Source organism: Acinonyx jubatus, chromosome C1, assembly GCF_027475565.1.
Source record: "Acinonyx jubatus isolate Ajub_Pintada_27869175 chromosome C1, VMU_Ajub_asm_v1.0, whole genome shotgun sequence".
Lineage (NCBI taxonomy): Eukaryota > Metazoa > Chordata > Mammalia > Carnivora > Felidae > Acinonyx > Acinonyx jubatus.
The window spans coordinates 188,707,076-188,719,956 of record NC_069381.1 but is presented as its reverse complement, the minus strand read 5'-3'; the positions used below and the strand labels follow the sequence as shown (position 1 = coordinate 188,719,956).

Genomic DNA, 12,881 nt, shown 5'->3' with positions numbered 1-12,881 from the left:
TTAAAGTGTCGATACAACTCCAAATCATCTATAGATTCAATGATATCTCTATCAAAATTCCAATGTTGTTTTTCACAGAGTAAACAATCCTAAAATTCATATGGAACAAGAAAAGAGCCTGAATAGCCAAAGCAATTTTTAGAATGAAGAACAAAGCTAGACGCATCACACTTTCTGATTTCACACTGTACTACAAAGCTATGATAATCAAAGCTATATGGTACCAGCATAAAAACATATACATAGACCAATGGAATAAATTCCAGAGCACTGGAATAAATCCAGGCATATATGACCAACTAATATTTGACAGTGGATCCAAGAACTGAATGGGAAAATATAATCTTTTCAATAAATGGTGTTGGGAAAACTGGATATTCACATGCAAAAGAATGAAATTGCACCCCTATCTTACAACATTCACAAAACTTAACTCCAAATGGATTAAAGACTTAAATGTAATACTTGAAGCCATAACACTTCTAGAAGAGAACACAGGAAAAAAGTTCTATGATATTCATCTTGAATATGACACCCAAACCTTTTGGATGTGACACCAAAAACACAAGCAACAAAAGCAAAAATAAACAAATGGGACTAGCATCAAACTAAAAAGCTTCTGCAGAGCAAAAGAAACAATCAACAGAATGAAAGGCAACCTAAGGAATGGGAGAAAATACTTGCAAACCATCGGTCTGATAAAAGGTTAACATCCAAACTAGAAAAGGAACTCCCACAGCTCAATAGCAAAAGAAACAACCTGATTTTAAAATGGGCAGGGATGCCTGAGTGGCTCAGTAGGTTAAGTGTCTGACTTCAGTTCAGGTCATGATCTCACAGTTTGTGAGTTTGAGCCCCACGTCAGGCTCTGTGCTGAAGGTGGGGAACCTGCTTGGGATTCTGTCTCCCCTCTCTCCCCTTCCCCACTCGCTCTCTCTCTCTCTCTCTCTTAAAATAAATAAACTTATTAATTAATTAATTAAAAACAAAGTACTTGAATAGACATTTCTCCAAAGAAAACATACAAATGGCTGACAAATATATGAAAAGATGTTCAAAATCACTAATCATCACAAATCAAAGCCACAATGAAATAACACCTCACATCTGTCAGGATGGCTATTATTAACATAATAAAAATTAACAAGTGTTGGCAAGGATTTGAAGAAAGTAGAACCCTTGCACACTGTCAAATGGTGTAGTCATTGTGAAAAACAGTATGGGTGTCCCTCCAAAAATTAAAAATAGAACTACCATGAGATCCAGTAATCTCACTTCTAGGTACATATCCAAGAGTTGAAATCAAGATCTTTTTTTTTAATAAAAAAAATTTTAATGTTTTATTTTTGAGAGAGAGAGGGAGAGACACAGCATAAGTGGGGGAGGGGCAGAGAGAGAGAGAGAGAGAGAGAGACAGAATCCAAAGCAGGCTCCAGGCTCTGAGCTGTCAGCACAGAGCGCATTGCAGGGCTAGAACCCACGAACTGCGAGATCATGACCTGAGCTGAAGTCAGATGCTTAACTAACTGAGCCACCCAGGCGCCCCGGAATTGAGATCTTAAAGAGACATGTGCACTCCCATGTTCATTGCAGCTTTATTGACAATAGTAAGACATAGAAACAACTTAAATGTTCATTGACAAATAAATAGATAAAGAAATGTGGTGTGCACACACAAAGAAATACGTTTTCAGCATTAAAAAAAGAAGGAGGGGCACCTGGGTGGCTCAGTCAGTTAAGTGCTCAACTCTGGACATCAGCTCAGGTCATGATCTCAGAGGTTCATGGGATCGAGCCCCACACTGACAGTGTAGAGCCTGCTTGGGATTCTCTCTCTCCCTCTCTTTCTGCCCCTCCCTCACTTGCACACTCTCTGTACCTCTCAAAATAAATTAATTAATTAATTTAAAAAAAAGAAGGAAATCTCATGATATGTAACAACATGGATTAACCTGGAGAACATTATGCCAAGTGAAATAATTCACATATAGAAAGACAAATACTATATGATTCCACTTACGTTAGGTATCTAAAATCATCAAACTTATAGAAGCAGAAGACAGTATGGTGATTGCCAGGGGCTGAGGACAGGCAGGAATGAGAGTTGCTGTTGAATAGAGAAAATTTCGGTTATGCAAGATGAATAAGTGTTATAGTGCTTATAGTTAACAATACTGTATTGTGCACTTAGAAATGGGGTAAATGTCATGTTAAATGTTTTGATCATACACACACACACACACACACACACACACACAAAGGCAGCCGAGGAAACTTAGAGGTGATGGGTATGTTTGTTACCTTTACCATGGTGCATACATGTGTTCATATGTCCAAACTCATGAAATTATATATGTTAAATATGTACAGTTTTTTGTTAATCAACTACACCTCAATAAAGCTATCTTTAAGAAAATTCAATATATTACTGAGAAAAAGAATATTATACTTTCTGTGTGATTTGTTTCCCATCGAATTAATGAAAGTTTAACAGGAATAATATTATGGACTGGGAAGAGTGATAGAAAGCAAGTATTCTCATGTAATGCTGGTGTCAGTCTAAATTGGAAAAGCCTTCTTGAAGGGGAATTTCATGGTGTATATGAAGCCTTAGGCTGAATATACATTTTGATCAAGAAATTCCACTTCTGAGACATAGGTACAAACATTTACACACATATTCATGAGAAATATATGCTGGTGTGGTTTCTTAAATGTTTTTTATTTATTTTTGAGGGAAAGAGCATGAGCGGGGGGAGGTGTGGGGAGAGGGGGTGACAGAGGACCCAAAGCAGGCTCCACACTGACAGCAGCAAGCCTGATGTGGGGCTCGAACTCGTGAACCTCAAGATCATGACCTGAGTTGATGTCAAATGCTCAATCGACTGAGCTACCCAGGAGCCCCTATGCTGGTGTTTTTTTCTAAAACACTGCAATTAAAGGGGCACCTGGGTGGCTTAGTTGGTTAAGCATCTGGCTTTGGCTCAGGTCATGATCTTGCAGTTTGTGGTTCAAGCCCCTTGTCAGACTCTGTGCTGACAGCTCAGAGCCTGGAGCCTGCTTCAGATTCTGTCTCCCTGTCTCTCTACCCCTCCCCCGCTCACACTTTGTCTCTCTCTCTCTCAAAAATAAATAAACATTAAAAAAATATTAAGGGTACCCGAGTGGCTCAGTTGGCCGAGTGTCCGATTCTTGGTTTCAGCTCAGGTCATGATCTCACAGTTTCATGAGTTCGAGTCCCACATTGGGCTCTGCGCTTACAGTGCAGAGCCTGCTTGGGATCCTCTCTCACCCTCTGTCTCTGCCCCTCCCCTGCTCACACTGTTTCTGTCTTTCTCAAAATAAATAAATAAAAACTTTTTAAAAAATTAAATAAATTAAAACATTGCAATTTAAAAAAAAATTGTAAAATCTCTAAATATTTCAGCAAGAAAATTGACCCCCCCCCACCACTGAAACTATGATATATTCATACCATGGAACACTATTTGGCCATTAAAAAGAGTAAGGTTAGCTCAGGGGTCAGCAAACTATGACCCACAGGCCAAATTTGGTCTGTGACCTGTTTTGTGTGGCCTCCAAACTAAGAAGGTTTTTCATATTTTGTAATGATTGTAAAAAACAACAACAAAAAAGAAGTGACAGAGACTACATGTGGCCCACAAAGCCTGAAATTATTACTATCTGGCCCTTCACAGAAAGTTTCCCAACTTGTAGATCTTTATGTTCTGACATGAAAAGATTTCCAAGCAAAGTTCTGAACTGCTGTTAACCATACTTATGTGTGTTTTGTTTGTTTGGTTTGGTGTTTTGGGTGTTTGGGTGTTTGTTTGTTTTTAGGGGTCTCTACACCTAATGTGGGGCTTGAACTCGTGACCCTGAGATCAAGAGCGCATGCTTTACTGACTAAGCCAGCCAGGTGCCCCATTTATGTTTTTTTTGTTTGTTTGCTTTTCATCTCAGATATGTGTGTTGTACCTATAGAGAGAGATACATGTACAGTCAAAATGTAATGCAGAGGCAAGGTAAATTGGTGTCAGTAATTTCCTGACAGGAAATAAGGCAGGAACTGAGGTGAACATTCACTTTTTACTCCATAAGTTTGTTTTGTTCTCATCTTCTGCAAAGAATATAGAATAAAGATGAATATATTCATGTGTATTATTTTTATAATTTAAAATAATAAAAATATAACAATAAAAATGCCCTGGGAGCGCCTGGGTGGCTGTCGGGTTAAAGGCCGACTTCGGCTCAGGTCACGATCTCGCGGTCTTTGCGTTCCAGCCGTGCATCGGGCTCTGTGCTGATGGCTCATGCTCTGTCTCTCCATAACAAACATTAGAAACTTTTAAAAAATAAACATAAAAATACCTTGACCAAACATTCCGGAGTGCATGTGGCTGATTAGCGCTAAGCACGCATTCTAATCTCTCTCTAGTGTGCCCCCCCCCCATACGAGATGATGAAAAGATTAAAGAAAAAAAAAATCCTACATTTTCCAAACCCCCTTGAGCTAAGCCCTGGCTATGATTTAGGCTCCTCAAATCAGATTATGAGGTAAGAGCCCTGCTTTTGTTGTTTCTATGCTCCTGTTTCATAAATGGTCGCAGAGGTATGTGGTTTATCTGCAAAGGTATGTGGTTTCTCTCCGGGCACTGCCGTCAGATGGCAGAGTCTACTGTCACAGGTGTGCTGTGGTTCTGAAGCTCCGGTAGCTGTGGAGGCCGACCTCCAATTCGCGACGCCTTCATGATGGAAATAACGATGGCATGACCTCCCGGCCAGCAGTCCTCGTGCAGCTTCCTGATTGAGTAGATGGCCTCCTGCCCACAGGATATGCAGCAGCTTCCGGGGTGTCCTAGTTCTGCGGTTTGGCTTTGAGACTCCTTTCTAGACGCTCAGTATGCAATCTGTTTCTTCAGCCCTCCAAATTGTGATGACTCTTCTACCGAAACCAGCTTGAGTAGATTCTGATCTCTCTGACGAACCCCAACCTTTATAGCAACCCATCTACATCCTGTGACAGAGGGCTCTGACAGTAAAAGCAGTAATCCCAGGGGCGCCTGCGTGGCTCGGTCGGTTAAGCGGTTAAGTGTCTGACTCTTGATTTGGGCTCAGGTCATGCTCTCTCGGTTTGTGAGGTCGGGCTCTGTGCTGAGGGTGCAGAGCCTGCTTGGGATTCTCTGTCTCCCTCTCTCTCTCTCTGCCCCTCCCCTGCTCTCTCTCTCTCTCTCTCTCAAAATAAATAAACATTAAAAAAAATTTTCTAAGAAAGAATTCCAGGGAGGCCACACATATCCATACTAACCGTCATAGCAACATATGAGATAGGATTTCCATTTTAGAGATGAGAAAATAGGCAAAAAGGGATGAAGTTACCAGGTGAAGGTCATATAATTATTAAATAGCAATATAAATAGGAATTTGAGTCCATTACCATTGAGTACAAAACCCACGCTTTCCATATATACAATAGCACGTTAAGTCCGCTTGGCTGTCACGATCCTCAGGCTCATTAAGGTGGTGGTGACGCCTGTTGCTGTTACCATTATTGTTCTAAGTACAGTCCACATGAGATTAGAAACAGGACAGAGGTTGCATGTAGGTAGCTTTATATGATGCCTTGGTTTCTGTATTCTTAAAGTATACCAATAGTTTTTGATCTTTTGGGGGTCAGATTCCCCAATAAGAATCTGATGAAACTACAAATCCTTTCTCTTTTTTTTTTCGTTTTATTTAGTTTTTGAAAGTAATCTCTACGCCCCACGTGGGACTCAAGCTCAGGACCCCAACATCAAGAGTCGCATGCCCCACCTGCCGAGCCAGCCAGGCACCCATAACTAGAAATGCTCTTTTGAGAAACAGTTGGCATCCAGTTTTAGGCACTTTATGTCCCCAAGTTAAGAACACATTCAATAAATGCTATTTCTTTGAGTTTTCACTGAGTCCTAAGGTTCTAACAGCTTACATAGTCTTAAAGTTACTCTCTCTGAATTTGATTCCTTTAAAGAATTAAGTTACACTATCACCTGGCTGAGTTTTTCTTAGCAGATTCACCTTTTCAAATCATTTCCAATGCTAGGCTTTCTTCAGGATGCCAAGGAGCCCTCACCTCTGTGGCATTTTTACTGTAAGTTTCTACCCAAGTTCAACCATGATGGCTCCCCCAGTCTCCCATCATATCTGCCATCATGCTTCGCTTTATGGGGAAATATCCCTTTGTGTCTGCTTCACCAGGGAATGGATTAGTGTGTATCCACTCAGCCAAATTAAGCAATTTAGAGTACATGGGGAATAATCACAGCTGTCTTAGCATAATGCATAATTTTCTGGGCCACACCAGTCAAGACAGACAGTGTCTAAAAGGAGGGCTTCAATTCCATTCTCGCCCGTGCTGTGGGAATTCCAGGCCTCCCTCAAATTCCTCCCAAAGGTGCTGCTCATCTCTGGTGGGTGCCTTCAATGTATTCTTGAGGCAACCCTCCATTTGCCTCACTCCACATTTACATCGGGCACCAGGGCCTCCGAAGCTACCTCGATGTCGCCAAGATGTGATGTCCTTCCTGCTCTCACCCCGTGAGTCACTGCGTCCACTGCCTTCCCCAGCAGCATCCAGTAGGAAAATACCCTTCTGGGTGGAAGTAAAAATAGTGAATAGCAAGCTCACAGCAGTGACTTCTACCTTTCAAGGGGCTGTGTCCATGCACAGTTCATATCAAGAGACAAAGAATTGTCTCCTCTGCCTCTTTCTACATGCAGACGCCGGTGGGGGAGAGCGGAAAGGAAGACTGAAATTTCAAAAACACAGCATCTCTAGGTCGCTATGCGGCATGTTACAAAGAAGGTGGTGCATTGCTTTGGTGGAGGTATGAATTCGACATCAGCTACAAGAAGAAAGGCCTGAAGAATGAAGGGAGGTTAGAGAATTTAAATTGGTGGCGAGGCAGGTAATAGAGTGGGTGTCTTGGTTTACATTTTCCCGAAAAGCAGCCCCCCCAGGAGGGGCGTAGGTGCAGGCAGTTTGTTTGGGAGGGGTTGCTAGGAAGCAGAAGAGAAGGCGGGAGTGAAGAGAGCTCGGAGCCAGAGAGAGCAGCCAGTGAAAGATATGCTAATGAGCAGATTACCGGTGTGGGCAAGTTTGTCTGGGTCCCGCTGGGATCCCTGGGGAGCTGTGTGGAACTGCCCCAGAATTGTCCCAAGGCAGGGTTAGAAAGCTGGGGTGGGGGGAGTGTTATGTACCTGTCTATGTCCCTCATCAGTTGGAGGTTGGCACCGACGCATTCAGCCCCTGGGCCTGGGCCTGAGAAAGCCTTTTAGGCAATGAAGTATTTAGGCCCTTGAGGTGGAACCCAGGGCCCTCTTGGTAACTGGCCACCAAAGTGGAGGGTGGGTAGGGAGTGCAATGGGGGCAGGATCAGAGGTGACCGTGGGAAGAGCCTGTGGGACATCAAAAGAGCAGGGTGCGCTCAGATGAGGCTTCGGAGTACTCTCTCCTGCCCCTTTGCACATCTGAGGTTACAAGTGGATCAGCTCTGTCCATTTCCACTCGATGTTAAGTGCAGCTCCTCCTCCCAGGACTCAGGAGCGCAGCCCAGAGAGCAGTCACAGAGGACAATCTGAGTGGCAGACACCCACCATGCTGTCCTCAGAAAGCCCCTGGCCCCCAGCACTTGCTCTCTCACTGTCTTTGAGCCAACAGTGAATTTCTTTTCCACGAGGCTCCTGATGCCCAAAGCCCAGCCCCCGGCACCTGCCAGCCTCCCAGATCATGCCGCAGCAAGTCTGAATCCTGGATGAACCCAGCTGAGGCTGTTGAGGGATCCCTGCTACCTTGGCAAACCTGCCCGTAGGGTAAATGGGCTCAGCCTCCCAGCAGCTGGCTGAGGCTACCTCACTGGAATAAACTGCCATCTCAGCAGTTCCATTCGCCCTCAGAGACAGACCCTGCAGTGAGCCAGAAAGAGCTGTTTTTCTATCCACTGGAAAATATTTCTAAGACAAAGCCTGGTCCTCTGAAGCATTAGCTAGGATTTGGTGCCACGGGCGACTTAATCACATTCCTGCACAGTGGGCTCCACGGAGGGAGAGCTGGCAGAGTTGCTAAGTTACCACTGCAGTGCCTGCGTGACGTCAGCACGATCAGGGCAGGTCACAAATTCCAGATCCTGCCTCCAGATGGGGAAGGAGTCCCTAATATTCCATCGCGCTCGCTTCTCAGAATTTCCAGGCGTGGACTGAGTCAGATTTTCTAACCTTTCCTTTCCTCAATCGTGTTCTTTGAACACTTACCAAGGCCTCTTGTTGACACTTCCTAATTCTGCAGTGCCTCATCCTGCGGCTGCAGCCATTCTTGTGAAAAGATATGTAAAAATCTTCTTTGGAAACAGAACAGTCGTGCAGCTGTTCCTGGAGTCAACAGACAAAAGCCAATGATTACCTGCCACTGTTCCTGCCACAGGAGACACAGAAAACTATGGGACACAGGGAGAATGCACGGTGGGTGACACGAACTCCTCCCTCAGCCACATAGGAGACATGTTGTCACCAATGTCTCGCGGAGAAAAGCTGCTATCAGAATTCATTAAGCATCTTTTAGATTTTGTTGTACTAAAAAGTATCCCATGGGCCACCCGGCTGGCTTGGTCCTTAGAGCATGCATCTCTTGATCTCAGGGCTGTGAGTTCAAGCCCCACCTTGGACGTGGAATTTACTTAAAAAAGAAAAGAAAAGAAAAGTATTCCTAAGTCAGATGGGCTGAGTTCTGCTACAATAACAAACCTTAAAATGTCAGTGGCCTAAAACAGGAAAGAGTCATTCCTACCTCACTACCCATCCATCCTGCCTTGGCTGGAGGATTTGCTCCAAGTTTACTTCCTTTGGGACCCAGGGGGCAAGACAATACACCCTCTGGAACACTGTCTCTCTGGCAGAGGAAAAGAGAGAGTATGGTGTTATGGACCAAATTATGAAAGAAAGAAATAAAAAAGAGAACTCCCTTTCCTCCCTATAGATTCGCTTCACGTTAAAAAAAGAAAAAGGCAGCAAACCAACCTATCTGAAACCCCACTAGTTACTAGTGCTATTACAATGGCTTTTATTTTTTTCTATTAGTGTCTTTCCAGCTCTTCAAAAATAAATTTCACCGTCTTGGATCTCGGCGCTCGAAACCCTCCCTCACTAATTAAACTCCAAATCATCTGGTCTGCATCTTCTTAAATTTTCCAGTGACTTCCTTGTTGCTTAAACCAAAGAATACCTTTCCCATTGTGACTTACTGATCATCTCTGAAGCATTTCAGTCTGACATCCCTACTTCTCTTTAAATCTTTTAGTTTAGTATTAGGACACTGGAGTATTTTAATTACCCAGGTATCATAAGATTGAAACTGTAAGTACGTCAGCATGCATTGATAACTAACACAACAATTTTTCCATGATCATCACCTTACTCACTACTAACATAAGATTTTTGACCCACCCACTTTCCCATTGTCATACCTGGTAAAATTAACAAGGGTTCCTTTACTTATCTAATACCCAGTGCATATGAAAATTAATCTGATTGTCAAAAAAGCAGTCAGGATTCAAATAAGGTCAACACATTTTATTTGGTTATGATGTCCCTTAATTCTCTTTTATTTTATAATATTTTTTCTTACCCCTTTCTTCCTCACACTTATAGATTTGTTGGCAAATCATTTATCCTTTAGAATGTAATGTACTTTGAATGTGGCTGATTGCTTTCTCATAATGTCACTTAAAAATTTTTTTTAATGTTTACTTATTTTTAAGAGAGAGAGGGAGAGAGAGAGAGAGCGCACGTGAGTAGGGGAGGGGCAGAGAGACAGGGAATCATAGAATCTGAAGCAGGCTCCTGGCTCTGTCAGCACAGAGCCGAACGTGGACTCGAACTCCAATTCACAAACCATGAGATCACGATCCGAGCCAAAGTCAGATGCTTAACCAGCTGAGCCACCCAGCCACCCCTCCCATAATGTCATTTAACTTTTTATCCATCCCCTGCATTTTCTAGAAAGCAATAGTTACATCCAGAGACTTGATTAGATTTGGTTCAATATATTTTAGGCAGGATTATTCCACAGTGATGCTGGGCCATTATCTGTACTAACATTAATTGTAGACTGCAGTTTAAAACTTCTTTGCAAGGTCTTAAGTTATATTCCATAAGGATGTGCAGGCAAAAGATTATATTTTAAAGTCTCTTAAAGTGCTTGTGTGTGTGTGTGTGTGTGTGTGTGTGTGTGTGTGTGTGTGTGTATGCTACCAGCTTGACATACAGTTAGGTTCATTAATTTCAGTTTGTTTTCGATTTTTTTTTTTTAGGTAAGCTCTACGCCCAGTGTTGGTCTTGAACTCATGACCCCGAGGTCAAGAGTTGTGTGTTCTGCCCACTGAGCCAAACAGGCACCCCAGTTCATTTTTAATTTTAAAGGATTGTTCTTGAAGGACACCAGAATATGTCACCCCAAAATATGCCACATGGACATATTGGATAATTTGTACTAAAGGCATTTGAGAAAGAGCCGGTACAAGAAAAACACTCTGACCCTCCTATGTCCTCCTGAAAGCAGGAGACACATTTCTCATGTGAAAAGATGCCCTCCCTGTGCCAGGAGAAGAGAAGACATTCTTACTGGAGACAGGGGATTTGGGGCCAAGAGATGGGTACACACAAACCTTGTTCACCTAACTCTTATCTTCCTAATTAATACTTCACCATTTCCCACCCTTATTTGAAACCCAGTTTTTCACACATTTCTGCTTATGTTGTTTAAAAGGTATAAAAATGTCCTGCTCTGGTCACGTCGAGGCTTCATTCCCTTGTGGAGGTTCCACTGTAAGTGTAAAGACTTAATAAAATTTTATACTTTTCTCTTGTTAATCTTTCAGGGTTATGTCAGTTTAACTCTTGGACCCAGCCAGAGACCCAAAGAGGATATTTGGGTCTTTAATATTCTTTTCATTTGATTCAATGTTTTTAAATTATTTAAAACAATATGGTTTTTAACAAAGATTCTTTAATCAAACTTTAGTCAGTGGCTCCTGGGTGGTTCATTTGGTTAAGCAGTTAAGCAAGCATCTGACTTTGGCTCAGGTCACGATCTCACGGTTCTTGAGTTCGAGCCCTGCGTCGGGCTCTGTGCTGATAGTGCAGACCTGGAGCCTGCTTCACACTCTGTGGCTCTCTCTCTCTCTTCTCCTCCCCTACGTGCGCTCTCTCTCTCTTAAAAATAAACAAACATTAAAAAAATTTAAAATAAAAAAAAATTTTAGTCAGGCTCCTGAAACTTCTCCTCGGCCCATCTGTGCACTTCCTTATAAAATCTGGCATTAGCAAGAACCTTGCTAATTCAGCTTAGCGAGAGTCCACTCTCCTCCGTGGGTAGGATCCAAACCACTGTTTGTCTAATATATCATGCAATTTGTCCTTTCTAGGGTGAGTCATGCTGGGTAAACCATACACAAGGACTTGAGAGGTAGACTTAGGAGCAACCAAGCAGCCATATTGCTGTTTCCAAAGTCCATCTAAGTGGATTAAACATCCAGCTTTTTCCTATCCAGTTCTTTCTGAGACTGAAGTTGTTACTCAGGCCTTGCACATCTCTTTTATGACTTCCCTAGAGGTCATCCTGAAGAAGTTCTCTCCCTTGAGGAGGATGAATAAGCCTGCCAAGGTCTAGAGCCTTGAAATGGGACCTAGGGGCATAGTCCCAAGGCTTGGAAATCGCTTGGTTTCTTGAATGTTGGAGACGAGTCTGCTAGTTTCACACATGTATTAGCTATTTATCATGGTGGGGAATTCTCCTAAGGTGACTTAGCAGGAGTTTTGCTAAAACTGACTTCTACAAGGAAGAATCATTATTTAAGAAAAGGTTCATGGGGAGCCCTAGTAAAGTTTAGTCAAGCAAAGAATCTTGGTCAATATATACACACATACATACATACATACATACATACATACATGCATACCCTGTCTTCCTCAAAAGATAGCATGCTATAATGCAGTTCTGGACCCACCTTTTAGTACTAAAATCTATCTTGCTGAACACTTTCTGTGAGGACAGAGAGATCCTCTTTCTTCCTTTTTCACCTGCGGAAGACTCCATTGTGCAGAAGCACCGTTATCCCATTGACTTCGGTGAGTCTCCTATAGAGCAGAGCATTGAGTTAGCTTGTACGATGGCACCAAATGGTTTATAATTTTGGGATGTGGTTACCAGTTCTACGCCACATACATATGACACTTCTGTGAACGGCTGCCATAGAAAACGTTTCCTTCCACTTAAATTATGTCATAGTTGGAATAAGCAAGACGGAATGCTGGGAAAGCAGTAACCTTATCCGTTGCATGGTTTGCACACCATCCTGAACGCTGTTGCTGTGCAAGAAGGTGTCTTAGCACACGGCCAGGAATTTTCAGAGAAACCTGTCTCCAAAGTCCAGTGAGACTCCACTGAAGATGAGGCGAATATGCATTGTCTGGGAGTTGTCTCTGACGTCTTATTGCTCTTTTACAGCTTAACTAAAAACAAGTTGATGCTGACGCAGACTGGGCCGATGCAAAAATGCTCCTCAGCACGTGAACGTGAACGGTGACCTCACTCGGGGCTCTTGGCAGTGACATCCCCCTGAGGGTTTCAAAGTGACCGTTAGTCACGTGACTGCCACAGGTTCAGGGGAAGGGCCTTGTGTGTGTTTCCACCATTCAAAATCTTCACACGGAGCCACCGAGTTTGTTCCCATTCTGTGTTGGGATACTGCCATTGTAACCCCAGCACGAGTAGAGAAGCAGGAAACGAGGAGCCAGGCCATCAGGACCTGGCAAAGCTCCACTTTGCTTTCTTCTTTTTTTTTTAATTT

General features: G+C 42.9%; 1 long non-coding RNA gene across 2 annotated transcripts; it reads right to left on the bottom strand.

Annotated features, from left to right (window-relative positions):
• Positions 1-4,149: 4,149 nt before the first annotated feature.
• On the bottom strand, positions 4,150-12,805 carry LOC128314113 (uncharacterized). 2 transcript variants are annotated; one of them, XR_008295532.1, is made up of 3 exons: positions 12,039-12,805; positions 8,290-8,923; positions 4,150-7,437 (listed from the first exon to the last, which is right to left on the bottom strand). It is a non-coding gene; the product is annotated as an uncharacterized LOC128314113 (long non-coding RNA). The 2 variants fall into 2 exon arrangements; XR_008295531.1 differs by having other exon boundaries at positions 4,150-8,406; positions 8,822-8,923; positions 12,039-12,749.
• Between the last annotated feature and the right edge of the window lie 76 nt (positions 12,806-12,881).